Here is a 24,831-nt window from a genome sequence, read left to right as displayed (position 1 = left end):
GAGGATTCAGAGGAAATCAGAACAGGCCTCCTGGAGCTCATGTGGGGTGGGCCAGGTGAAGTAGAGTGACGGTTCCAGCCTGGGGGGTCTCTGTGCTCTGGGAGCCCAGAGGAGGGGGTCTGACCCTCTGGCCCTGCTGGGGAGAACCACTCTGCTTCCGGCCAGGTGCTCATCTCCCAGAAAGCTCACCTGTGACTGCCAGCTCCTTGAGCCCCCAGAACAGGAGGCCCACACTCCTCGACTGAGCATCAGTTACTTCCTCACTTACATTGGTGACATCACCCCCAAAACTGGCCAGAAAACTCCCCAGAGGCAGCAACCCTGCTGGTCCCTCGCTGAGGACCCCTCTGATCTTGAAACCCCAGGGATTTAGGGGAAGGCTTTGGGCTTCCAGAAGCATCTGTCAACTGCTTGGTATATTTTATTGGCTTGAATGATCCCAATTCCTTCTTTGGCTTGGTTTACACTGTTGGTGTAGGCTCCGGATTTGCTCCATGAAAACAGGCTTGGGGGCCCAGAGAGTCGGGGAACACAGCTGAGAGAGGAGTCTGGCACCGTTTGTGGGTAGCGATCAAGAAACAGAGGACAGATGTTAACAGAAGGGAGCTGGAGGGAGAGTGGAGCGAGGGCAGTCTTTGTGCAGCCGCTCTGTTTCCCTCGCAGCCCGTGGCAGTGCCAGGCACAGAGTGAAGGGGAGTGCCTGGTGAGGCAGTCACAGACCTGGGTTCAGATTCTTATTTGTTACTTCCCAGCTCTGTGACTGGCCCTGGGCAGGTCACTTATTGTCTGACTGTGCAAGCTTAACACAGTGCTTGGCATAGAGTTGGCCCTGAAGAAATATTAGCTCCCTCCCTATTCCCCTAAATGAACTAAAATAGGAATAATACGAGCCCCTGCCTCCCAGGGCTGTCATGGGGATTCAATGAGTTAATGTACCTGAAATGCAGAGAGCAGTGCCTGACACGTATGAAGTTACTACTGCTGCTGCTGCTATTGTCCTTATTCCTTATTCTGGGCAAAAACTGGTGAAACGAGGAAGGCAGAGGCTGGGAGGCAGGGCTGAGGGATGGCTCTGCGGGCCTGTGCAGGGTGATTAGCGGGGGAGTTGGGTTATCTGCTGCAGTGGTTTTACTGGAAAGCATCAGCCCGGGCAGGAGAAGGGGGTGTTCTGTGTGATAAAGGGCATCCTGCACAGCCAGCCTGTCCGCAGCCTGAAGACTCAGGCCAAAGAAAACACAGCAAAAGCATGGGGGAAACTAGGGTTGACGAAGACCTAAAATTGCCTTGTTTGGTTGTCTCTAACCCACACCTGGGTGTGGATCCCCTGTAAGGGGCCGCCCCTGCCCCGGTCTCTCCGCCACCCTCATGTGGGTATGAGACTGGTCTAGGAGCTGTGGAATCCAATTAGGAATCCTACCCAGCAGAGGACTGGGCCCAGAATGAATGAATGGATGAGCATAAACCCGCAAGGCAAACTTCCCTGTGTTTGTGTCGGTTCAGAGAAAGGAGCATGAAGAGAGGGAAAGATAACTAATGTCTTTAAACACTTTCCAAGGGCCAAGCATTTCTCGGTGTGTTGCAGCTTGGTGGTGAACCCTGCAGCTTTGGAGTCAGATGAAATTGCCTCTGTGACCTCACGTGCATCACAGAAGCTCTCTAAAGCTCAGCTTTTGCAACTGTAAAATGGGAGTCATTGTACCTACAGGTGCAATACCCACAGGGCTGTTTGAGCATTAGGAATGCTCACATATAAGTAAATGAAGTGCCGTCCTCACTGCGCAGCACATGGTGTGTTAAGTGCTCAGTCAATAATAGCTGCTGTTACTATTATTATCTTTGTAACCCTCCCAGTGATCTCCACTGTGGTGAGGAAACAGAAGGCCCCAGACGCAGACGGCTGGTGTTGATTGTGAACTCAGTCCCATCTGGAAGCAAGGGCTCTCTGCAGACACTAAGCGGATAGCTTGTGTGAAACGAAGTCAACTTTATGTGCATCTCATTCATTACTTAAAGCGCTTGACTATGTGAAATCTTAAAAGAAAATAAATTGCACAATTATAATTTATGTGTCTTTCAAGTTCAGGTATTTATCATCTAGATAAATCTTCCACTTTGGGCTGTCGAAGCTCTTAAATAAAGAAGTTTGCCCTGACCAGTGTCTGTCTTGGCTCGTTTATCATGGTTCCCTGGTAAAGACAGACAGATCCCATTTTGCAGGGCAGGCCTCAGGATGCAGTTCTTGCCCCGCTGTTTTAGCCGTGCAGTTCTGCATGGTGGTGGTGAACAAACCACAGTGGGCTCCTGATTTCCTTATCGTTGTCTCTCTCACATACACATAGACCCAGAGAGCCAATCTAGGAACTAGGAATAGAAAGGCATTCTGTTGCTGGTGTGAATCTGGAGAGATCTAAGGTTCTCAGTGATGGGTTTTTGGGAAAAAGTGCCTTGGATGAGGTGGCAGCGTCTTCTGGAAGTCAGAGCGGTCGGCTCTTTCCACCCAGGAGTGCCATCGCTGGGCCCGGCATCCTGCCCAGTGAAGGTCTGATCTGCATCTCCGTGCTGCCCTGCTGTCCCTGCCTTTGGCCAGAGCAGCCCCTAAAGCTGGGATCCCTGGAGCAGCTGCAGGGCACAGCCTATTGCACGAAAGCCTTTCTGAATTGACCCTGCTTCCCCATAGTCCCTGTGGGCACCTCTGCCGGGCACGCCTTTCTCCAGCTGCCCTGGAATTGCCTCCTGTGCTGGGCTGTGAGCATTTCCACAGCTGTTGGATCAGGTGTTCCTGGTACCCAGCACCGTGCTGGCTGATCATCCTCCCTCCTGCCCTCCCTTCTGTGAATTCTTCAGGCAGTGTCCCAGGGATCAGCATCCTGAGCCAAAATGGCACAGTCTCAACCCTCATGCGGCCACAGACATCATGAGACCAGTTATTAATAAGGACAGAATTGAGCACATAAACACACACGCAGTGTCGTATTATAAACTGGATTAACTGCCATGAAGAAGAAGCCTAGCGCATCACAAGAATGTGTAAAGGTGGGACAGATAGAGAAATATAGCCAGTATCAATATAGATAGAGTGGGCCCATAAATGTGGGTTGGAGGCTAATGCTCATTTATTTATATACCTTTGAAGACCGTTGGATGGTATTTTTCTATAAATTCTGGTAGACAATGTTTTATACTGGCAAGATAATCTTATAAGAATGTGTACTTTTAAAAGTAATTGTGATTTGGCTTCAAAATGGGAGGATAATGCAAATGCTCCAGTTTATTTAACCCAGTGGAGCTGACAGCCCCTCCTTGGATGTTGTCTCATTGGGTGCGCTGGTTCTCAGCATCATCCATCTCACCCTGGGTGTCGGCAGCTCACCTGAGGGTAGGTCTGGCCTGGTGGGCATTGGGGCCCTCTCCCTTCTAAGTGACCCTGTCTGAGAGCCTAGTTGTTTTCTCCTCCTTTGGTACCCCGGGCCACCAGGCTGAGGTTCCAGGGTAGATTTTTATCACATTGTAGCTGGTGACCTGCCATTCAAGAGGAAAGAAGGGCCGAGCTGACTGCTCTTGTCCGGAGGGCGGGACCACCTGTGTGCATGCAGCTGAGGCAGGGTGAGCTGGCGGCATCCTTCCCCTGCAGAGCCGTGCGCTCCCGCCTGAGGAACACCGCACCTGCCTTCGAGCCCATTTAGTTCCACTGAGAACAAGGAGAAAACAGCACTAAAAGGCCTGTTTTTAATAAGACATGATCTAAACAGCCCCAGGAAACATTCTCTCTCCATGACTGAATATTATTAGAGACTTATTTTATTTGTTTGGCCAGAGCTGAAGACAAAGTACATCTTCAATCCCACCAGTCTCAGATGTAGACATTATTACAAGAGATGAGCTGCCACCTTCCCCGAAGCAAAGAGGGAAACTACCGTCTCCTTGCAGAAATCAAGAAGGCCTCCGCGCCACTCTTCAGGGAGTGGGTTTGACTGCTGTATTCTCAGGGTGCGGCTCTAATAGGATTGTAACTGTGTGACTCTGAGCCAGGAGAAAAGAAGTGGCTCTGGAAATCTCTCTTCCCTAAGGCTGACACGGTGACAGTATTTATGCCTCTTGGAAGTGCATGTTAAGTGCTGGGTATTTATGAAAAGGTTCTGAGGTGTAAATGTGTCCATCAGTCAACCTGGAACTTTTTAGAGCTCCTAAGATGGTTTTAAATTAGAGCCACTCTTCCTTCCTGCCTTCTCTCTTCCATCAACACCCCCCACCCTTTGCTTGCTTCCTCTTATAAAAAATGAACTGTCAAGGCAAGACACAGCCTTGGTAGGAGTGTTGGAACTGACTTGCAGAAGCAGAGTTAACATGTTAAAGGCAGATGCGTGAGGGTTTAGTGCCTTGATTCTGTCCTTCCCACCTAATCACAGTGTTTGGAAGAGAGGGGAGGGTGGGACAGGCTGACCGACACGTTCAGCCTAATTGCTTCCTAACCACAGCCGTCACAGCTCTGCTGTCAGCCAGCTTGCTCGTTGAAAAGGCTTTGCAATTGGCTGGGAAGAGAGTGATGAAAACAAGTAATGCAAACTCGTCTGAATTGGGGCTCAGTAGGTGGCATATAGCCAGCTGCTCTAGCGGTTAAGATTGGGCACTCTCACCGCTGTGGCCCACATTCGTTCCCTGGTCAGGGAACCACATCTGTCCATCTGTCGGTTGTCATACTGTGGTGGCTGCATGTTGCTGTGTTGCAGAAAGCTATGCCATTCACCCACGGTAGACAGGTTTTAGCAGAGCTTCCAGACTCAACAGACTAGGAAGAAGGACCTGGCCACCCACTTCTGAAAAAATTGGCCATGAAGACCCTGTACATAGCAGCCAAGCATTGTTGGATAGAGCGTCAGAAGGTGAGAGGGTGGCGCAGAAAGACCGGGCAGGGTTCCCTGTGCTTTGTACAGGGTCACTAGGAGTCAGAAACGACTCCACGGGGCATAACAACGACGACAACAACAACAAAGTGTTATATGGGAGAGAAGGAATGTGAGTGTCAGTAAGAGAATCACACCAGGCCAGGTAAAGAACAGGCTTTAGAAGGCTAGACGTTTCTCTGTGGGCAGGTGATCATCAGGACAGAATGCCTGTTCCACGAATTCCTGGGTAGGAGTCTAACTTGGGTTATTATTGGCTTTCAAATGTTCATTTTAAAGATCAGAAATAAATGTTTTTTGCACGAACCCTATACTTAGTATCAGAGATTGCTTTGCTTTCTAATTCTCCCATCTGGCCTTCTTTGTAACTTCTTTGATGCCGTTGGTCAATCTTGTCTTAATGTTTTTTGTGGAAAAAGGATGCCAGTGTCTGTTACCCACTTTGCATTTTTTGAGCCACAAAGGACTGCAGATGATGGAAGTAGGAGGGCTGCCTGTCTCAGGTGTCACTGAAATGCTGCTCCTCTTTGGCTTCTTCTGGGATTCTGTCTTAAAATAATTTGAAAAGTGGAAAATGCCACTGTGTAAAGATGCATCATTATTTATAATGGCGAAAACTTAGATGTGACCTGAATAAACAGTATGGGAGGATAGTCAAAGTACAGAACAGCAGGTTGATGGAATATTAAGCAATATTTAAAAATATGCAGATTAGTGACGGGGGAAACCTTTACATGCTCAGTGAACAGAACGCCATCATGTTAAAGACGTGATCAGGAAAACAGTCTGCAAGGGAAGCCTCAAAGGGATGGAATTCTGTCTGAACAGTGGAAGTGTGGATAACCTTTCTTCATATTTCGAAGTTTCTATGTTGTTTTATTACTCCCATAACTTTTTTTTAAATCCTGAAATGAGCCAAGTTAAATAATGATCTTTAATGCTGTTTGCGGTTTTAAGGGCACTACGTCTGTGGTCTTATCCTTATTGAATCTCTCAATCAACAATTTCTAAAGCCAGGCTTGGCTCCCTGCCTCCATGTCTCTGGTCGAGGGACTTGCTCTGGGCCTAATGGCTGAATGGCCCAAAGATGTGCTCACTCTGGCCCTGCAGACTCAGATTTCCCGGGTTTTTAAGCTGAAGATGGCTACTGCCCCTCCCCGCCGTGTAGCCTCATATCCCTCTGCCAGCCTGTCTCGTCCTGGCTCCCCTCCGGGTCCCCAGTGGTGGGGTGGGGAGGGGGGATTTAGGTTTGCAACTTTTGATGGCGTCCTTGGTGAAGTTTCAGCAACCTCTGCCCCCAGCACACACACACACACACACACACACACACACACTCTCTCACACACCCTAGGTCAGCAGTTTCCTGAGGCAGCCCTGCATCACTCTGGCCTCTCCTGCTCAGGGCTTGGTACTCTAGTACCTCAAGGACTGGATTTTATATTCTTAACGTCGGCTCTCCTTGTGTTGGCCCTATGCCCTTGTATCTTCTGCTGCCTAGTGCTGGCAAGGGCCTAGTGTGTGGCCAGTGGTTTGTCCTAAAGCAGCAGTTCTTGAACTCATTCAGTTGGCCTTACATTGGGAAATGGTGACACGTGTCTACTTGAGACAAGCATTCGAGACTGTGTGGTTCCTTTGGGAGGAGATCCCAGGAAGCGCTAGCAAGAAGTAGAGACATGAGCCAGAGAAGCACACCATCAAGCAGGTCCCTAGTGTGGACCGCTGCAGTTAAACCTGCTGGGGATCCCCGGCAGCCAGTGTAGAAGACCCAGCCCAGAATTAGCCTCTCGTGGGGCTTGGGGGCTGGGTGCGTACACACCATTGCTGTCCGTCGTTGGTTGAGCATTGCTCCTCAGAGGGAATTCATTCTTGGGTGCTTCTGGCCGCTTCCAGTCACCAGGCGAAGGACCGAGGCAAAGGGATGCAGATGCGGACGCGCAGAAGTCAAGCCGGCTTCTCTGGAACAGTGAGGCCTGAGAGCTCAGGGCAGAGCCCTGACCGCGTCTGCTGTGGCATTCTTCCCCGAACACCGTGAACGTTATCAGTGCGTGAAACTGAAAATAACTGAGCCCTTAATTCTGTGCTGAATCAGAGACCCTTTTATACTAAATTGAGGACTGCATTAAGTAGTAGCCAACCCCAAAAGTTTAAGAAAAGTCATGGGAAGGACACTTTAAATCAGGAAAATATTACCATATTTTTTTCCCTGTGAACTGGGATAGACCACCAATATTTGATTTCCAGGGCAGAATGCTAGTGTCCTGCAGCCGGGCAGCATGAGACCCAGCACTTTAAAAGAGGGCCAGAGTGTGTAATCAGATTTATCTTTATAGTGGCAGTGTTCCCCCTCTGTTGTAGCTTTATTTTTCCTGTTATTTCTCAACGACATGAAGATGAGCTTAAAAGAAAAATTCACTGGGAGAAAACATTTACCCTCGTTTGTATCAACCCACGATTATATGCCACGTTTTAAGATTAATGCTGGATTCACCACACTGACATTGATAGCAGGGGATGGGAGAGAATTTCTGTAGTAATGGCTTAGGCACTGTGATAAATGTTTTGTAGTCATTGCCTTTATACAGAAACACTCCGTCTCCAATTAAAGATTTAGGGAGCTCTTCATCAAAGTATCTATTAACGATTGAGGCGAACAGTATGGTTGTGCTGACATTTCAACTTCATTCACTCTGTAGTTTTGTGGGTCCCAATCCATTTTGTATGCTTGTTTTCTTCTGTGCAGGGAGGAGGAGTAACAGTAGAAGTTTGGGGCCATGTGGCATTCTGGAAACAATAAAACACGGAGATGTTTTATTATTATTAAGTCTGTTGGAATATTTGTCACTCCAAATGAAGGCCTGACTCCAAGGGATGATTTGAAATTGCTCGTGTAACAAGCGCCGTAGGATTTAGTGGCTAAAGTTTATATGCTCTGAGTTATGGGCGTTTTAGGATTTGCATGGAAAGGATTTGAGGTCCCACTGTTTTTGAGAAATGAGGCCATTTCCCTTTAAGCGACGGTTCGGCGTGTGTTCTGAGATGGCGGATCCTTGGTATCCATGCCCTGTTCCCGTGTCCTGTGCACATGGCAGACGTCCCTCCCTGATTCCCGAGCCTGCATCCTCCTCTCCAGAGTGCTCCCTGCAGCCATGACCAGTCAGCAGGATTGGTCACTAGATGAGGCCTCTGGACTCCCCAGGTTGTTGCATACCTTTCCACTTGGCCTTGCCGGTGCTGTGAATGGTCCACCAAGGAATCTTTCAATCTTTCTCAAAAAAAAGATGAATTCTGGGGCTGGCCCCGTGGCCGAGTGGTTAAGTTCGCACGCTCCGCTGCAGGCGGCCCAGTGTTTCGTTGGTTCGAATCCTGGGCGCGGACATGGCACTGCTCATCAAACCACGCTGAGGCAGCGTCCCACATGCCACAACTAGAGGAACCCACAACGAGAAATATACAACTATGTACTGGGGGGCTTTGGGGAGAAAAAGGAAAAAATAAAATCTTTAAAAAAAAAAAAAAGATGAATTCAAGAGGCAGTTGGTTAGATCACCTCGTGCCTCTTTAGTCACCTAAAGTAGTTATTCGGTTTGGCAATGTTCATCTCCCTTTCTTTTTTCCTTCTATCAAGTGCATTTTGATTTTTTCTTTTCTTCCTTTTTTCCCCTAATGTTGCTCAGAAGATAAAGCAGGGAGCCCCAAATTACTTGCTATTTGGTCTCATAAAGTTTGGTTGAAGTAATTTGTATTAGTGGGAATGCATTGAGATGTTAAGGTTTTTTCCCTGCCACTTTGGGAAGACTGCTCTGCTGTGGTCACCAGTGACCCTCACCTCGCCAGATCTCCCGGGCTTTCCCTCTCCCCGTCTCCTGTGCAACATCTGAGGCCTCTGACCACGCCCACCTCTGACCCCTTCTTTCTTGGATTTTCCTCCCTCCGCCTGAGTGTTTCCTCTTTGATTCTCTACCTGCTGCCTTTCCCCTGCTGGCGTTCTCAGTGGGGCATCCCAGGGCACTTCCCTTAGCCCCCTCTTGTCTGCACACTGCCCGTGGCTGATTTCGTCCACACCCCTGGTTATTAACTACCACCTTTACGTAGACGCCTCCCGCATCATTGCCTCCATCACATCCCCTCTCTGGAGCCCAGACCTTTGTAGCCAGCAGCCTGCTGAGTGCTGCCTCTTGTGGTTCCCCTAGGCATCCAGAGTCTGATGTTCATTTGTTCTAGACTTTTCCTACTTTCACAGGGCAACCAAATGCTCGCCCCTCTCGGGTGGTTTCTGCTGCCTCCCTGGGTTATGGGCAAACTGTTTCAAGCATCTCAGAAAGCTTCCATGTTGGAAAATCAAGCCTAAGACAAAGGCACAAACAAGAACGTCTCAGAATGTAGGGCTTAAAAGAAAACAGTCAATTAGTTGTTCTCTGTCACAGTCCCAGGGGTTGATGGGCTCAATGAGGCAGATCCTGCTCTGGGGCTCTCATTCAGTGGCAGTCAGATAGCGACTGGGGCTCGAGCCACCTCTGAGGCCCCCTCACTCAGGGTCTGGAGGCTGGGGCCTGCACCAGGCTGGTGGCTGGAACACCTTGCGTGCGGCCTGGCTTCCTCACAGCCTGGCAGCTGGGGTCTAAGAGCAGGTCTCCCAGGAGGGCTGGGGGCAGCTGCACCGCCTCTCGTGACCCTCCCCCGACCCCGGAAGTCTCACAGCATAGCTTTTCCCATATTCCCTGGCCCGCCCAGCTCCAGGGGGACGGAACATACACCTCCCTCTCCGTGGAGGCATGTCAGGGTCACCTCATGGCTATGTTGGAAAATACATTAAGCTACAGCCCCAAACGTGTCTAACTGTGCCTTTGAGAACTACCTTAAATGCCACAGAAGCTTCACATTTTGTTTTAAATTTTTTTTTCTGAATAGGTAACATATTTGCATGATTGGAAAGTTAAGAAAAAATATAAATGTAGATGATGAAAATGTTCTTTCTCATCCCATATCCCATACCCCTACCTCCCCATAGACAATCACTGTTATGTTTCTTTATATTCTTTCAGAGTGTATAGGTATTTTTGTATTTCACCCTTTGTATACAAAACACAGTATTCTATCCTTGCTGTTCTGCACTTTGCTCTTTTTTTTTCGCTTGATGATGTATCTGGGAGAGATTTCCTTATCGGTACGTAGAGGGTTCTCGCCCTCCTGCCTCTCTTCCTCTCTCTCACTCTCCTGTCCGTCTATCTCTCTGATGCTCAGTATTCAATTGTGCGGCGCTGCCTCGTTCACATCATCGGTTCCCTGTGGATGGGCACTGGGCTGCTTGCGTTTGCTGTTCTCATAGACACTGCTGCAGGGAATCACAGACAGCTGCCCTCTTTCCTGTGGGAGATAGACTAGGAAGCCTTCCCCGAGAGCTCGGGCCACTTATGTGCATCCTCCTCTGCTAGGGCCCCATCTCATCCCATAGTGACTTACCGTGCCTCCTCTCCCGGGACCGTGGGCTCCCACGGGTCATGGACGGTGGCCATTGTAGCTCATTGCCACTCTGCCTAGCACCGGGAGCTGTGTCCACACCATACAGAGGAGGCCTGTGCTGAGGAGCGGGCAAGAAGGAAGGGCAGGAGGAGGTGACGGAGTACAGGTTTCTGGGTGGCCTGTGTTCCACCGCCTCTAATTTCGCTTGCAGCCGTATCTCTGAGTGGCAGTTACCACTTCATGCCTGTGTGGCTCCTCCCTCAGTCTGTCGCTGAAACTGGAATCGGGTCCCATCCTGTTCTGCCTGCTTCGTGGGTGTACCCCAGGAGGCTCAGACCCAAAGCCCAGTTTTTGTGCAGTCTCCCTGGTCGGCTCAGGACCACTCTCTGACAGCTTGTCCTATCCAAAAGTCGCACCAGCAGGGGTCGTTGAGGAAAGCTGTTGTGGGTGGTCATCACGTAGTGATGATATCATCAATGAGTTGCTGTCCTGATAAAAATCCAGCAAAATTGAATTCTTCCCTTGTTGAGGAAGTATCCTTAAATCCTATAATTTTACTGTTTCTGTTAGGAAATGTATTCCTTAAGGAATATAGATTGTTTTTGTTAAATTAAGGAGGCTAAACTATAACCTTAAAAAATGACAGTTGTGCTTGTTGCTTTAAAGAAGGCTTTCTGGGGTGGGTGGATGTTCAGAATTCTTTCTGTTGTAAGGAATAGAAACTTGACTCAAACCAGGTTAAGCAAAACTACGATTGTGGCTATTATAATAGAAAAGTTTCAGGGTATCAGGTACAGCTAGATCTAGGTGCTCAGATGATGGCACCAGGAATCTCTATCTTTAAGCAATTCCTACCACTTTGTTGGATTCATTTTCTAAGGTTGGGACAATGGAAGTTTATAGCTCCTGATTTCAGAAGAAGACACTCTTTTGTCCAGTTTCCTTATTTGAAAAGGAGCTCTGACTTGTCCTGTAGGGACATGTGTCTACTCCTGGACCAGTTGCTTTTTCCAGGAAGTTAAAGTTTTCTGGCCCTCTTGATTGACAGACTTTCCAGCACGATAAGGAGTGGTGGCAGAGCAGTTTTTTTTTTTTTTAGATTTTATTTTTTCCTTTTTCTCCCCAAAGCCCCCCGGTACATAGTTGTATATTCTTTGTTGTGGGTCCTTCTAGTTGTGGCATGTGGGACGCTGCCTCAGCATGGTTTGATGAGCAGTGCCATGTCTGCACCCAGGATTCGAACCAACGAAACACTGGGCCGCCTGCAGCGGAGCGCGCGAACTTACCGCTCGGCCACGGGGCCAGCCCCGGTGGCAGAGCAGTTTTTGAAACAAAGAGATGACACATGGGGCTGCCCACTGCAGATGGTGATCCGGAATTTGAATTTCAGTCTGTGCCCAAACTGGAGGTGGTAAGCCTAGGAGTTAAGAGAAGGTTCTTTGAGCTAATGTCTCTGCTTTTGTGTATGTTTGAAATTTTCTGTAATAAAAAGTGCTTTTTTAAAAAGTGCATTAGAAAAAAGAAAAGAAGAGGAGCTTTTTTCTGCCTTGGTTTGGGAACTCTCAACAAATGAGCCCGCACATCCCTGCATGTTTACCGTCTGATCTTCTCACTGTTTTTCTTTTCTTTATATAAAGAAACCTTAATCTTTACTCTCCTCTAAGCTGGGAATTGGGAGGAAAACACATAATAGTTGACATCAGATTTCTGTGCTGTGCTGGGAGGGCCTGGGGGTAAGGCAATCAGGTGCCCTTAAGTACGTGTCTCCACGGTTCCCAGGACAAAAGGCTTGGAAAATTCCAGCCAGGAGGGAGAAGGCTGTCCACGCCATGACCAGGTCTGCATCTCTCCCTCTCATGGTCCATACTTGAGTCTCAGTGTGGACAGATGGGTGAGGGTTTCATGGGGCCCTGGACTTTCCCACGTACATTGTTAGGGGAATGCCCAGATCCTCAGAGGGTCACAGACTGGCTGCTAGAAGAAATCTTAGCAGTTAGACAGCCTTTTCATTTTATAGGTAAGGAATCAGGCCAGAGGGGTGAAGTGACTTGCCCAAGATCACACAGTGTAGTAGCAAGAGCAGAGCTAGATGTGAGTGCCCATAATCTGACTTCTGAGTCTAGTGCCACTTAATAGCTGTGTGACCTTGAGTAAGCCCCATTACCTCTCTGAGTTTCAGTCTCCTCACCTGTTGTGGGGGACAGAATAATGGCCCCCAAAATGTCCATGTCCCAATCCCTGAAACCTGTGAATATGTTCAGTTACGTGGCATGGGGGAATTAAGGTTGCAGATGATCAGCTGACCTTGGAATGATCTTGGATCATCCACGTGGGCCCGATGTAATCACAAGGGTCCTTATAAGAGGAAGAGGAAGGCAGGGGAGTCAGCGGGAGTGATGCAGGGTGAGAAAGGTCAGGCGGCCAGCGCTGGCTTGGAAGATGGAGGGGCCATGAGCCCAGGGCTGTGGCAGTCTCTGGAAGCTGGAAAAGGCAAGAAATGGATTCTCTACTGGATCCTCCAGAAAGGAACGCAGCCCTGAAGACGCTTTGATTTTAGCCGAATTAGACCCCTTTTGGACTTCTGACCTCCAAAACTGTAAGATAATAAAATGTATGTTGTTTTAAGCCACTAAGGAAAAGGGGATAATCATGCCTTTTTCAAAAGATTGGAGTGTGGAGTCAGGAAGATAATGTCTGACAATTACCCAGCACAGCTCCTAGAATGTTAGTAGATGCTTAATAAACAGTGATGTTGCTGGCAGACAATGATGATGGTGGTAAAAGACTGGAGCATGGAGTCAGGAAGATAATGTCGGGCAGTTACCCAGCAAAGCTCCTAGAACGTTAGTAGATGTTGATGGCGGACAGTGGTGATGGTGGTAGGCAGTGGTGATCATTAACAGAGTAAAGGGAGAGAAGCTGATGTCTTCGTCAGCAGGTGTCTATGAAGAACCAAGATTGGTGCCTCTGAGGTGAGGTTCAGGCCTAGTAGGAGGCCAGTAGGAAGCATGAGATGGCCAAGATGGGTGGCCCAGGCCCCCTGCAGGAACCTTCCTCCTCCAGTTCCTCAGCCTGCCACCTAGCAACACCATCCTACGCGGAGGAAGCAGGAGCAAGGGCTGGGCTGACCCGCCCATCTCTTCCATCAGGCGGAGCCCTGCGGCTGGATTCAGGCCTCTCTGCCTGGCCCTCACTCACCCTAATGCCTTTGGCTGCCCCTATGGCCTTAAAGATTGTTGCTGCCACCCCAAGTGTCAGCAGCTAAACTGCGGTGGGCTTGTTACGGCCCAGGCAGTGTGCTGGGTGCTCTGTGACAGCCTGTGTCACTGTCATTCAATCTTCATGGCAGCCCGCTGAGGCAGGCCTTTTTTCCCATATCACAGTGGAGAAACAGAGGCTCCAAGAGGTGAGCCAACTTGCTCTAGGTCAGACAGCTTGTCACTGGCAAGGCTGGGACTACAAGCTGGGTTCCTCTGACTCCAGATCCAGCCTCCTGGACAAAACTGGTCACTGAGTGAGGCAAGAGAGATGACCCCTCATAGGCTGACTGGAAGGGGCTTGGGAGCAAGGTCCCCCAACTCTCCGAAAGGAGGCCCCCACTCAAGGGAATTCCTCCTCCCTCTGGGAATGATGGCACCCCAGGTGGGACAGGGGTGGGACTTATTTGCTTCCTGAGGGCCTGGTGGGGCACTCACATCTGCTCTCTCTCAGGGTCACTGCAGTTGCATCAGCATTTTATCTCCTGAAAAGACATACACTGATGTTTGGACTGGTATCAAACGATATTGAGGGATTTTTGTTAATTACTGTTAATTTTGTCAGGTGTGATCATAGTATTGTGGAGACGTAAGAAAGTGCCCTATTTTAGGAAGTGTCCTTTATTTTTGAAGTCTTTAGAGGTGAAATGTCCTGGTGTTCAGTGTGCTTTAATATACCTCAGGGGAAAAAGGTGAAGTAAACGTGGAAACGTGTCGATCGTTTGGAGACCTCTGTGTGGCTGTTCATTATACTCTTCGCTCTGCTTTTCTGTGTGTTGTAATTTCTTATAATGAAAAGTTTCCATTAAAAAGCACTTTGCCGAGCCCTTAGGATGCACTCAGTCTCGGGCTGAGGTGGAACCCGCCTGGTGCTCTGGAGCAGAGGCGGAGGGCGTGACGAGCCCAGGGCAGCGATGGGAGGGGCGGCCTGAGAGGAGGTCCCGTCTGGCCTGATTCTGGCTCTCCAGTCTTACAGCTGCTTTTCTTGAGCTGTTTATAGTCAGTCCCAGTCAAGGAACTGAGAGGCAGCTGGCCGAGCCCTTCGTGACGCCTGATCACAGATCCCGGCAGCGTGCGGCTGTCCTTCCACGGCTGGGCTCACTCTCCTTCGTGGCAGCAGCCTTCCTTTGCTGTGTCGTCATATGCATAAAGGGCTGTGGTGTTTTGTCAAACATTTTCCTGTGGTACACACTGCAGTAGGGCCCCCTTATCTGTGGGGGATACATTCTAAGACCCCCGTGGATGCCTGAAACCCTGGATAGTACTGAACCCTGTATGTATCGTGTTTTTTCCTGTGATAAAGTTTCCTTAAGAGATTAGCAACAACAACTACTAATAAAATAGAGTAATTATAACAACATGCTGTAAGAAAAGTTACTGTAGATCTTAGCAACCTCAGCATACAATTATTTTTCTTTCCCTATTAAGTCGAGAACTTTCACCTTTTCACTTAAAAGGAAGCACTTTATGGCTTGTCTTTGGCATATCTGAATTGCCAGCATCACTACTCATGCACTTTGGGGCCATCATTAAGTCAAATAAGGGTGACTTGAACACAAGCACTGCGATACCACAGCTGTCATCTGATAACCGAGAGGACTACTGAGTCACTAAGGGACGGGTAGTGTATACAGTGTGGATGTGCTGGACAGAGGGAAGATTCAAGTCCCAGGCGAGAGGGAGCGAGATGGCACGAGATTTCATCCTGCTACTCAGAAGGGGCGTGCAGTTTAAAACTTATGAATTGTTTATTTCCGGAATTTTCCATTTAATATTTTCGGCCTGCAGTTGACCGCGGGTAACTGAAATCACGGGAAGCGAAACCGTGCATAAGGGGGGACTGCTGTACTTAGGAATTCCATTTGTCACTGCAGATTCCCCAGCACATTTTTGTTGGCAAATTCTGTAATCTTTTGGGTTTTGCATGAAAGTTTATTTTTCAAACATAACATTGGAAGAAGATAATCAGATTCCCTAATCTCCTATTAGCCTCCTCTTTCTTTGCATTTTTCCTTATCAAAACAGCCAGCCGGTGCAGAGGGGCAGCCCTCACAATGTTTGTTCTTACCTTATCTTCTCAGTATTGTCAAGGACTTTGCCAAATCTGGAGACCTGTGCTGAGCATCTCTTAATACAGTCATTGCTGTTAACCGAGAGGCCAGACTTGGCCAACTTCTGGTTTAGCTCTCTAAAGATGGTGTTATCCTTTAACTAAAACTCTCTTGCTTTCCTATAAGCCTTTGGACATAGGAACGCATAATAGGTGACCTCTGAGTGGTAATTTCATAACTTCTTGGTGAAATGAATTGTATCAGATCAATATATCTGTAGACTCATCACATTTTTTAAGCTGCAGGGGACTTTAAGATGAATCTGGTACAGCTCTGTTAGTGGAGGAAACATTCATTTTAACTGCATAGTCAATTCTCAATTAACAAGGGTAATGGAGTGGAAGGAGGTCAGTGATAATCAAAAATCATGGTGAAAATAAAATTACAGTCAACATTGGATTTTCTGGCGGCTGATTAACTGGTGTGTGGATTAATTGAGGTTAAGACACAGTGGACCCTAGGATGTCATTGCTTTGGTAATTGGTCAGCAGCTGCTCACCACCTGGCCTCCACCCACCCTCTCTGTTCTAGGGAGGAGAAGGGCTTCCTGGGGTCTGGATCAGGCAGAGCTGGCTGACGTTGGCTGGATTGGTAGCATGATCTAGACCTCCGTCTTGGGAGCTAGGTAGAGGCAGCTTTTAGGGCTTGTCACATCACCCCTTGAGTGGTGGTTCTCAAAGCTGAGCTGTGTCAGAACCACCTGACCCAGATTGCTGGCCCCGGCCTAAATTTCTGGTTCAGTAGGTCTGGAGTGGGGCCTGAGAATTTGCATGTCTAACAAGTGCCCAAGTACTGTTGATACCACACTTTGAGAACCACAGCCTTCTAAACCGTTCTTTTCATCCTGGCTGCACAGAACTTCCTGGGGAGCGTTTAAAACCTACTGATGCCTAGATACACCTCAACCAATTACCTGAGAGGCTCTGGGGGAGGAACCCAGGCATGGGTGGCTTTTAAAGCTCCCAGGTGATTTTAACGTGTCTCCAGGATTGACGACCACTGCTCTAGGTGCACCTCAGTCATCTGCATATGTCTCATGATTTTCTCCATATCTTTACCTCCCTGTATATTTGCTTAATATTTTTCTTTAAATAAAGTTTTTTTAAATTTAAGCATATTTATTTAAAAAGCAAACTATGTATTCCCTTTATATAGAAAAACTAGTTTCACAGGCCAGAAATGGGATGTAACTGTAAAAACAAACATTAAACTTTTTGCCTAGAATCATCTTGCCTTCCATCACACTTTGGGGGGGGGGGTGGTCTTTACTCTAGAGTGGTGCTTTTCGATCTTTTTTCCCAAAGGCGTTGGAATATGCTGTTTCTGTTCTTCATACCCTCTCATGAGTCAGGCAGAGCTGTGTATCTCTGAGCAGGCCTCATCTTTCCCTCAGAAGAGAAACAGGTTGGGATGCAAGTGAAAGTGACTTCATTACAGAATAACCTCAAGTAGGTGATAATCTCCCCTTTAAAAAAAGGAATTCATCCGTAGGAGAACAGATAACCTGGGGTATAGCCAAGAATGGAGTACTACTCAGCAATGAAAAAGAGCACGCTGCAGCCATAGGCACCACCTGGGTGACCTTCACAGACATCATGCCGAGTGGCAGGCCGACACAGAGGACTATACACTGTCTGACTCCAGTGATGTCTAAAGTTCTAAAACAGGCAAAACTGGTCCAAGGTGGAAAAATTTCCAACAGTGATTGCCTGGGGGAAGGGGGACAGGGAGACTGAGTGGGAAGGGACACAAGGGGACTTTCTGGAGTGATGGGATGTTCTGTATCTTGAGAGGGGTTGGAGTCACATGGGTGCAGCATTTGTTAAGGTTCCTCAAATGGTGACCTCAAGATTTGTGCATTTCCTTGTATGCTCAGAAAGGAAAAGAGAATGCTAAACAAACGCTGACTCTAGTTACTGGCACGCGTGGTGAAGTGTTCAGGGGACATGCACTGCCATCCGCAGCTTACTTTGAAAGGCATCAACAAAATAAGCTGGACTAATGAATGGGTCAGGGGATAGATACATGACAAAACAAGCCTAATGAGATGGTAACAGTAGAATCTAGGTGGGGGACATGCAGGTGTTCACTTGAAAACATGCAGGTGTTCTTTAAGCTTTGCTCTGCTTGAAAGCCTTTCATATAAGATTGGGGAAGAATGAACATGGACGTTCCAAACAACAGCCGCTGCCTCACCTACGTGCCTGAGCTCTCAGCGTTTGCCACCCCGTGGGTCCAGCCATCGACACTGCTGCTGTCAGATGGGCGGAGGCTGGGAGAAGTGAGCCGGAGTGGGAGGCGGGGTGCTTCAGAGAGGCTGCTGCGCTGGGAGGGAGACTGCGGCGTTGTGTGCTGGCCCTGCTGCCCAGAAGGCCAAGGACATTGCCTTCCTTCACCTGTGCGGTATCCTGGAGCTTCCCTGGGAGGGTCGCCTTGGCAGTGAGCCCTGGGTGAGCTGTGTGGAAGCTTCTTTGGATGCGACTTGCAAATACCACCTGGGCCCTGCCCCTGACAGGCGGGTGTAAGTGGGTGAGGAAGAGAGGGGGCTTCCCAGGCTCCTCCACCCAGCAGAACTCCAGAATTGGGCCACCCCATGCCCCACTGGGTATCCTGAGCCCAGGGATGTGCTGGGGGAAAAGTGGGGGTGCTGGGGTGTGAGCTTGCCATCATGGGGATTGGGCAGGTGCAGCGGGCAGGAGTGGCCTTCTCAGGTCTGGTAGTGGGCTCTCTCTGGTGCCCCACAACAGTGACCAGGGACCTGAGGCACCTCTCTGGACTTCAGGGTCCTCCCTGCCCTCAGCACTCCACCATGATACACCGCAGCACACCCATGACACACCTTCACAGACAGCCCCACAATGTCCCCTCACTGTACCCCCATGACACAGTCTACTGCCCCCCACACAAGACACCTCTACCCGCCATGATGCATCCCACAGCACAACCCCACAACATACTCCATATCACACCCCCATGTCCCACTCTCACAGCAAACCCCCCACAGTACACCCTCATGGCTCAGCCCCTCAATACATACCCCCACATACACAGCCCACAGCATCCCTGCCATGAAACATCCACCCCACAACATGGTTTATACCACACACAGTGCAGCATAGCCCCTCTCACCCGTCCCCACCCCTCCCATCCACAGCACACCTCCCTGTGAGACACCCTATAGACCCATCCTCCATCAAACCCCTCCATGGCAGACTCCGCACCATAGAAGCCCCTACAATGCATGCTCCCATGTGACGCCCCCATCACACACACCCCCCCACACCCCAGCACACTCCCTACTGTGCGCACGTGCATACACACCCCCCCATGACATGACTCATGCACCCCTGCTGAACTTTGAGTGGAGGCTGAACTTTGAGTGGAGGCCCCTTGCCTTTGCTGTTGAGGAATGAGTCCCTGCACGTTAACCTGCTCTTTCCTTACTCGGGCAAGAATCTTGAGATACACAGGAAGGAAAACACTTTGCTCCTGAGGGAAGAATTTATGATTGATGTCTAAAGGATGGCTGATATGCTGACTACATCTCTTGTTTCCTACAAAAATGAATGAGCCCATCTTGGATCAGAGAGCCTGGGGCTGGGCTGGAGGGGTGGTTGGGGTTGTCTGTGCCCGGTTGGTGTCCAGGCCTTCAAGGCAGCGGGGAGTGAAAGACCCGGCCTTCGTGATCAGACAGGAGCTTGTCCTCTGTGTTTCCTGGTGCCACATCTCTGGATGAGCCCAAGCTTCCATGTCCCCTCAGAAATGAGATGATAATACTTCTCTGCACAGTGTTTGCAAAGATAAAACAAAAGACAGCGAAGTTACAGGCACAGTATCGGTGCTGCCAAAACATGAGTTAGTAGACCTAAAAAGTGCCTGCTCTCTAGTGCACTAAATACCTTTTAGCTGTTGTCATTGTTGCTATTATTATTGATTTATGATGATTGTGATTTATTATCATTCTTGAGGGTTTAAAATGTGAAAAGAGAGCAATATTTGGAACTTCCGCAGCTACAGTGATAGGATTTTTTGCTTTGACCACAAATGGCATTTTGAATGTTTAAGTAGCTGCTTGTTTTTTCCATATCTGACCCACCCACTGGAGAGAGTGCCTTGAGAGCAGGGACTGTGTCCTCTGCACCCTGGTCCCCAGGACTGAGCACCATCACATATGGAAGCTGTAGGAATTTACAAATTTTTGTTTTTGTTTTTGAGGAAGATTAGCCCTGAGCTAACATCTGCCAATCCTCCTCTTTTTGCTGAGGAACACTGGCCCTGAGCTAACATCCATGCCCATCTTCCTCTACTTTATAGGTGGGATGCCTACCATAGCATGGTTTTTGCCAGGTGGTGCCATGTCCACACCCCGGATCTGAACAGGCGAACCCCAGGCCGCTGAAGCGGAACTCGCACACTTAACCACTGCGCCACTGGGCCGGCCCCAGCTGTTAGGAATTTAGATGGTCCGGACGTGGTTTCTTGATGAGCAAGTCCTCGCAACAAGAAAACTATTTAGTTTGTCCTAACTGCACTTTGGAAACAGATTGTCAACAGCACCTTCAAACCACAAAGCCGCGGTTCTCATTTACGTGCCACTCTGTCCATTAATGTTACATGCCAATTAAATGGGACTTTAAGCTGCCAATAGGTCTGCAACTTTGCATGCTAGCATCCTCTTCACTTCACTTAGTGACCTAAATTCATTGCCTCCCATCCATCCCTAAGGCTCTTCCTTCCCTGCATCCCAGCCAGTCCCCACCAGGACAGAAAGGCCGCCAGACATGGCCCCAAGCCAGGTCTTGAGAAAAGTTCCCCGTGCAAGGTAGCCAGCCTGGATCCTTGTGGAATTCTAATTGTAATATGACCAAACGTTTCAGTTGCTTGGATGCATCTGAATTAGTGACTTTCCCATCTTTTATCATTCCTACTGGAAGCAGAAACAGCAGGCCTTAGTGCCCAAGAGCATAAGGTACCTGCCTGGCACCGGAAGCAGCCAGTTTTCAAGGCGCTGTTCTTGGGAGCAGCCCCAGGAGCAGTTCTGCCTCCAGTGGAGCCCCTCCCTGCCCCGCTTTGCTGCGATCTGGGCTGAGTTGTAGGTAAACTGATCACAGTGACCAAATGCACCATCCAGAGGCCGGGCCTCACACAGCCCACGAGCCTGCATGTCATTTTTCAAACTCTTGCTATTATATTGCCGTTGGCAAAAGATGCAGCAGTGCTTAATTCTTCCCTCCCTCTGTGGCTCAGGCACTTTAGTCATTTGAAAGTGCTTCTTTTCCTTCTTCATCTAGAGAAGTAAAAATAATTACAATAGAAAATGGGTAATTTGCAGCTACAATGCCAGGCTGATAATCAAAAACTTGTAAAGGGAAACATGAGCATATGTTTATCACTTCTTGAAATTAGAACACAGTTGAGAGAGGCTGTGGCCTCAGAGAAAGGGCGTTAGGGAAGGCAAGGCAGGCTGCCTGCGAATGAGGCTTTTAAGTTGCTGTTGCCTCAGGAGCAGCAAATAGAGGAAGGCGTCCCTGTGTGCTGTCAGCTGCTCAGGGGACCCTCAGGTAGTCACTCATGGATTGATCACTCACCTGTGTAAGACCTTGCAAGGACTCACCAGCCGCCAATACAGGATCAGGTTTGACCTTGTCAACATAGAACACAAGGCCTTTGGCAACCTGGACCTGGGAACCTCGTTACCCTCTGCCCCTACAACCTTGGTTACTCTGTGATTCTTGCAGCCCTGATGTGCCCCATGGCCTCCCACATTCCCAAGCTTTGCAAACATTGTTTCCTCTTCCCAACTCATTTACCTGCCTAACTCCTGTTCATCCTTCAAAACCCCAAACACCTGTAACTTCATCCTGGAACACTTCCATACCCCCTTTGCAATCCTCCTTCAGCCTGGCTAGACGGGGGGTCCCCTTCTGTGCATGCAGGCTCCCTCTGTTTCCATATATGCCAGCTCTTACCATCCTGGTTGGGGAACATCAGTTATCTGGCTGTGCCCCGCCGGCACAGACAGGTGAGCCCTCTAGGCAGGAATGTGGTGTTCCCTTCTGTCTCACTGGTTCCTGGAACCCTGCCTGCTACTGATGTTTGCTGAATGACAGGATTACTAATGGCAGTCAAGGAGTTTGGAATGATTTTAACGTTTGTGTTGGAAAAAGCACGGTTATCACGTACAGTTGTTGATAAAATCAATCCCATGGCCAGCCGGTTTATTTGGATCCTCTGTGTCCATGTAGATTTTTGTGATGAACTAAGTAAGAGGGGCCAAGAAGGGGGCTTGCCCAGTTTTCAAGTCAAAAGTAGAATTGGCCTGAGAGACATCCTGGTTTTGCTTGCCTTAGATTCTGCATGCCTCAGTCCCATAATCAGGACAGCAGCGTCTTTACTGTGTTGCATCTTATCTTTGTGATATTATTGGAAGCGTTGAAAGGCACACAACTTCTTTGAGCATGAAAAGGAGGTCAGTCTTGCTAGGGAATTGTTTGTGAGCCCAGGAAGCAGGCTCATCTCCATTTATGCCTTTGCTCTGTAACCCAGCATCCAGTCGGTCCACCTGCCGGACATCTGCCCACTGCTGGGCTTCTCCTCGCCGCCCTTATTCTGAGTCGGGTCCGGCTCTCGGGTGGGGGGGTTCAGCATTACATTTAAATCAGCCCCCTGGTCTGCAGTTGACTTTATTTTCATCTGTGTGTTAACTTGCTGAAGGCTCGCTCTTTAGGTGATCGGGTCCCTCTCGTGCCCCGGCCATGGGAGAGAAAGGGGAATGATAGGTGTGAGTCTTGCCCTATGACTCTCACCCATTAGACAGTGAGGCAAGCGGGGATGTTCCAGAGCCGTCCTTAGCCTGGAGCTGTGCCAGCACGGGACGGTGTGCTGAGGGCTCTGCCAGCTCCGGGGACCCAGGGACAAGAGAGGAAAGGAGTCCAAGCTGGAGGTGGGAGGCAAAGTGCTGGTCACAAGGCCCCATGTGCCCCTGACAGATCTCCTAGCCTGTCCCCAGATTCCTGAGCTGGGACCCATGAGGCTGCACTAGACAGTGTCTCTGCTCCCTGGCATCTGGCTCTGAAATGCCTCATGCCCTGGGTCTGAGTTAGAACACGTCACCATGTGGGACTCGGGCAGGGAGTGAGTCCCAGTAGGGAGGGGAGGATGTCTCGGCAGCCTGGGTTTGCTGGTTGATCTGGAGTGGGGGTTGAGCTGGTCTGAGGCGAGACTCAGCTCTCCATTCAGCAGTTTCCTCAGCCTAGATCAGGGTCCAGGCCTGTGCTGGACACAGAGACCAAGAAGGCAGCGAGCTTCAGCCCCTCCATCTGGAGCTCAGAATCCAGTGGGGAGGTGGGTGACGTATATGCACGCCCTCCCTTCCCCCGCCAGGCCTGGGCTATGGCCCCTGCCCGTGTTCTCCTGCCCCAGCTCATGCCTGCTACATGGACCAGGCAGTTGTGTTTGTTTTTATGACAGTTTGGTGCCAGCTGTACTTGCTAATAAGTGACATAACTATTAAATATTACAGAAACTGATGGATTATGAGTATAAAAGGTTTTTTTGAGGGATGATTTGAATGCCTTGAAAAGACTCAAAGCAGGGGCCAGCCCGTAGCCAAGCGGTTAAGTTCTCGCGCTCTGCTTCGGTGGCCCAGGGTTTTGCTGGTTTGGATCTTGGGCACGGATATGACACTGCTCATCTAGCCATGCTGAGGCGGCATCCCACATGCCACAACTAGAAGGACCCACAATTAAAATACACAACTATGTACTGGGGGGCTTTGGGGAGAAAAAGGAAAAATAAAATCTGAAAAAAAAAGACTCAAAATGGTGAGAGTGGCTGCCCTCCCCACCCGCCACCCCCTGAGGTGTTGGTGAAGAGCTAGACTAGGAAAGATAAGAGATAAGTGGTGGTGGAGATTGGTTGTGGTGGAGGCAGGAGAATTGGAAAGTCAAGACAGACTCTGCCCTCGTGTGCTGCTTGTGCATTTTTCAGTACCCTCTCCACCAAAAAGAAACTGGACAGGAACTGTCGCCGACGGATGGGGTTTGTGAAAGCTCCAGTCCCTGCTCCAAAATCAAGGCCTTGGCCCTGCATCAAATCACTTGTATGGGTTTAATTTAAAGCTGAAGTTCATGCTGACATTTTTTGAATGATTCTCTGCTTTGACCATTTGTTCTGCTTTACCAGCCAGCCAAGCCTGGGGCAGAGGGCTTCTCTGGTGGCTGGGTGCCCAGTGACCACTGGGCTGGGGCTGAGCACTGACTGCTAGCAGCTGAGAAGTATAGACCAGCAAAAGCCACATCACGGGCCACCTCTCCACCTTGTCAACAAGCTTGGGTTCCAGCCTGAGGACAGGGGAGCAGGGGAGGGACAGCTCAGATGTGTATTCAGGAGAGGCTGGACGGGAGAGGGGGGAGCAGGACAGGCCATGCGGCAGCCCCGTAGACGCAAGGAAGGCCAGAGCTGGGCATTATAGAGGGGATGGAGAGGAAGGGAGATCAGACAAAGATCTAGGAAGTGGAGTGTACAGGATTCGGTGATGGATGAATTAGAGGAGGGTGGTGGGAGGAAAAGAAAGGGGCCCGGAATTGCTTGCACACGACTACTGGGTGATGGCACCGTTCCTTGATGGAAAACTGGAGAAGGTGGTATGGAGACACTGAGGGGATAGGGACTTTCCAGGTGGACAGAAGAGCTCCCAGGAAAAGAAGGAAGCAGCTGGCTCCTGGCTAGATGCCTCCCTCGTTTATTCAGCAAGCATTTATTAAGCACCTTCTGTGTACCAGGTTGAAGGCAGGAATGCTAAGAACAAGCCTGTTGGTCTCAGACACAGAGGAGGAAGGGCCAACCTGGGAGGTGCTTCGGTGCTGGGAGGGCAGGGAGGCATCGGGCTTTCACCCCGAGGTGCCATCGACAGGGTTGATAATGGGGGATGAGGAGCCACTCTCAGGGAGAAACAGTGTGTCATGGCAGGTCGATTTCCAGGAGGTGGTAAATGGGGGTGCCAGCATGTTAGGCCCTGGACAGAGGCCAGAAACCCAGCAAAGAGGTGGGTGGAGGGAGAGGTCAGGCCAAAAGCAGCCCCCACACAGGGGTGTGGCCATA

At 49.5% G+C, this 24,831-nt stretch overlaps 1 protein-coding gene across 5 annotated transcripts in view; it reads left to right on the top strand.

Annotated features, from left to right (window-relative positions):
• The window catches only part of NMNAT3 (nicotinamide nucleotide adenylyltransferase 3), a 116,064-nt gene that overhangs the window by 1,317 nt on the left and 89,916 nt on the right, over positions 1 to 24,831 (top strand). The gene's annotated exons all lie outside the window — the stretch shown is intronic.

Source organism: Equus przewalskii, chromosome 15 (genome assembly GCF_037783145.1).
Source record: "Equus przewalskii isolate Varuska chromosome 15, EquPr2, whole genome shotgun sequence".
Classification (NCBI taxonomy): Eukaryota; Metazoa; Chordata; class Mammalia; order Perissodactyla; family Equidae; genus Equus; species Equus przewalskii.
Note: the sequence above shows the minus strand (reverse complement) of the source record. Positions and strands in the feature narration are given on the sequence as shown.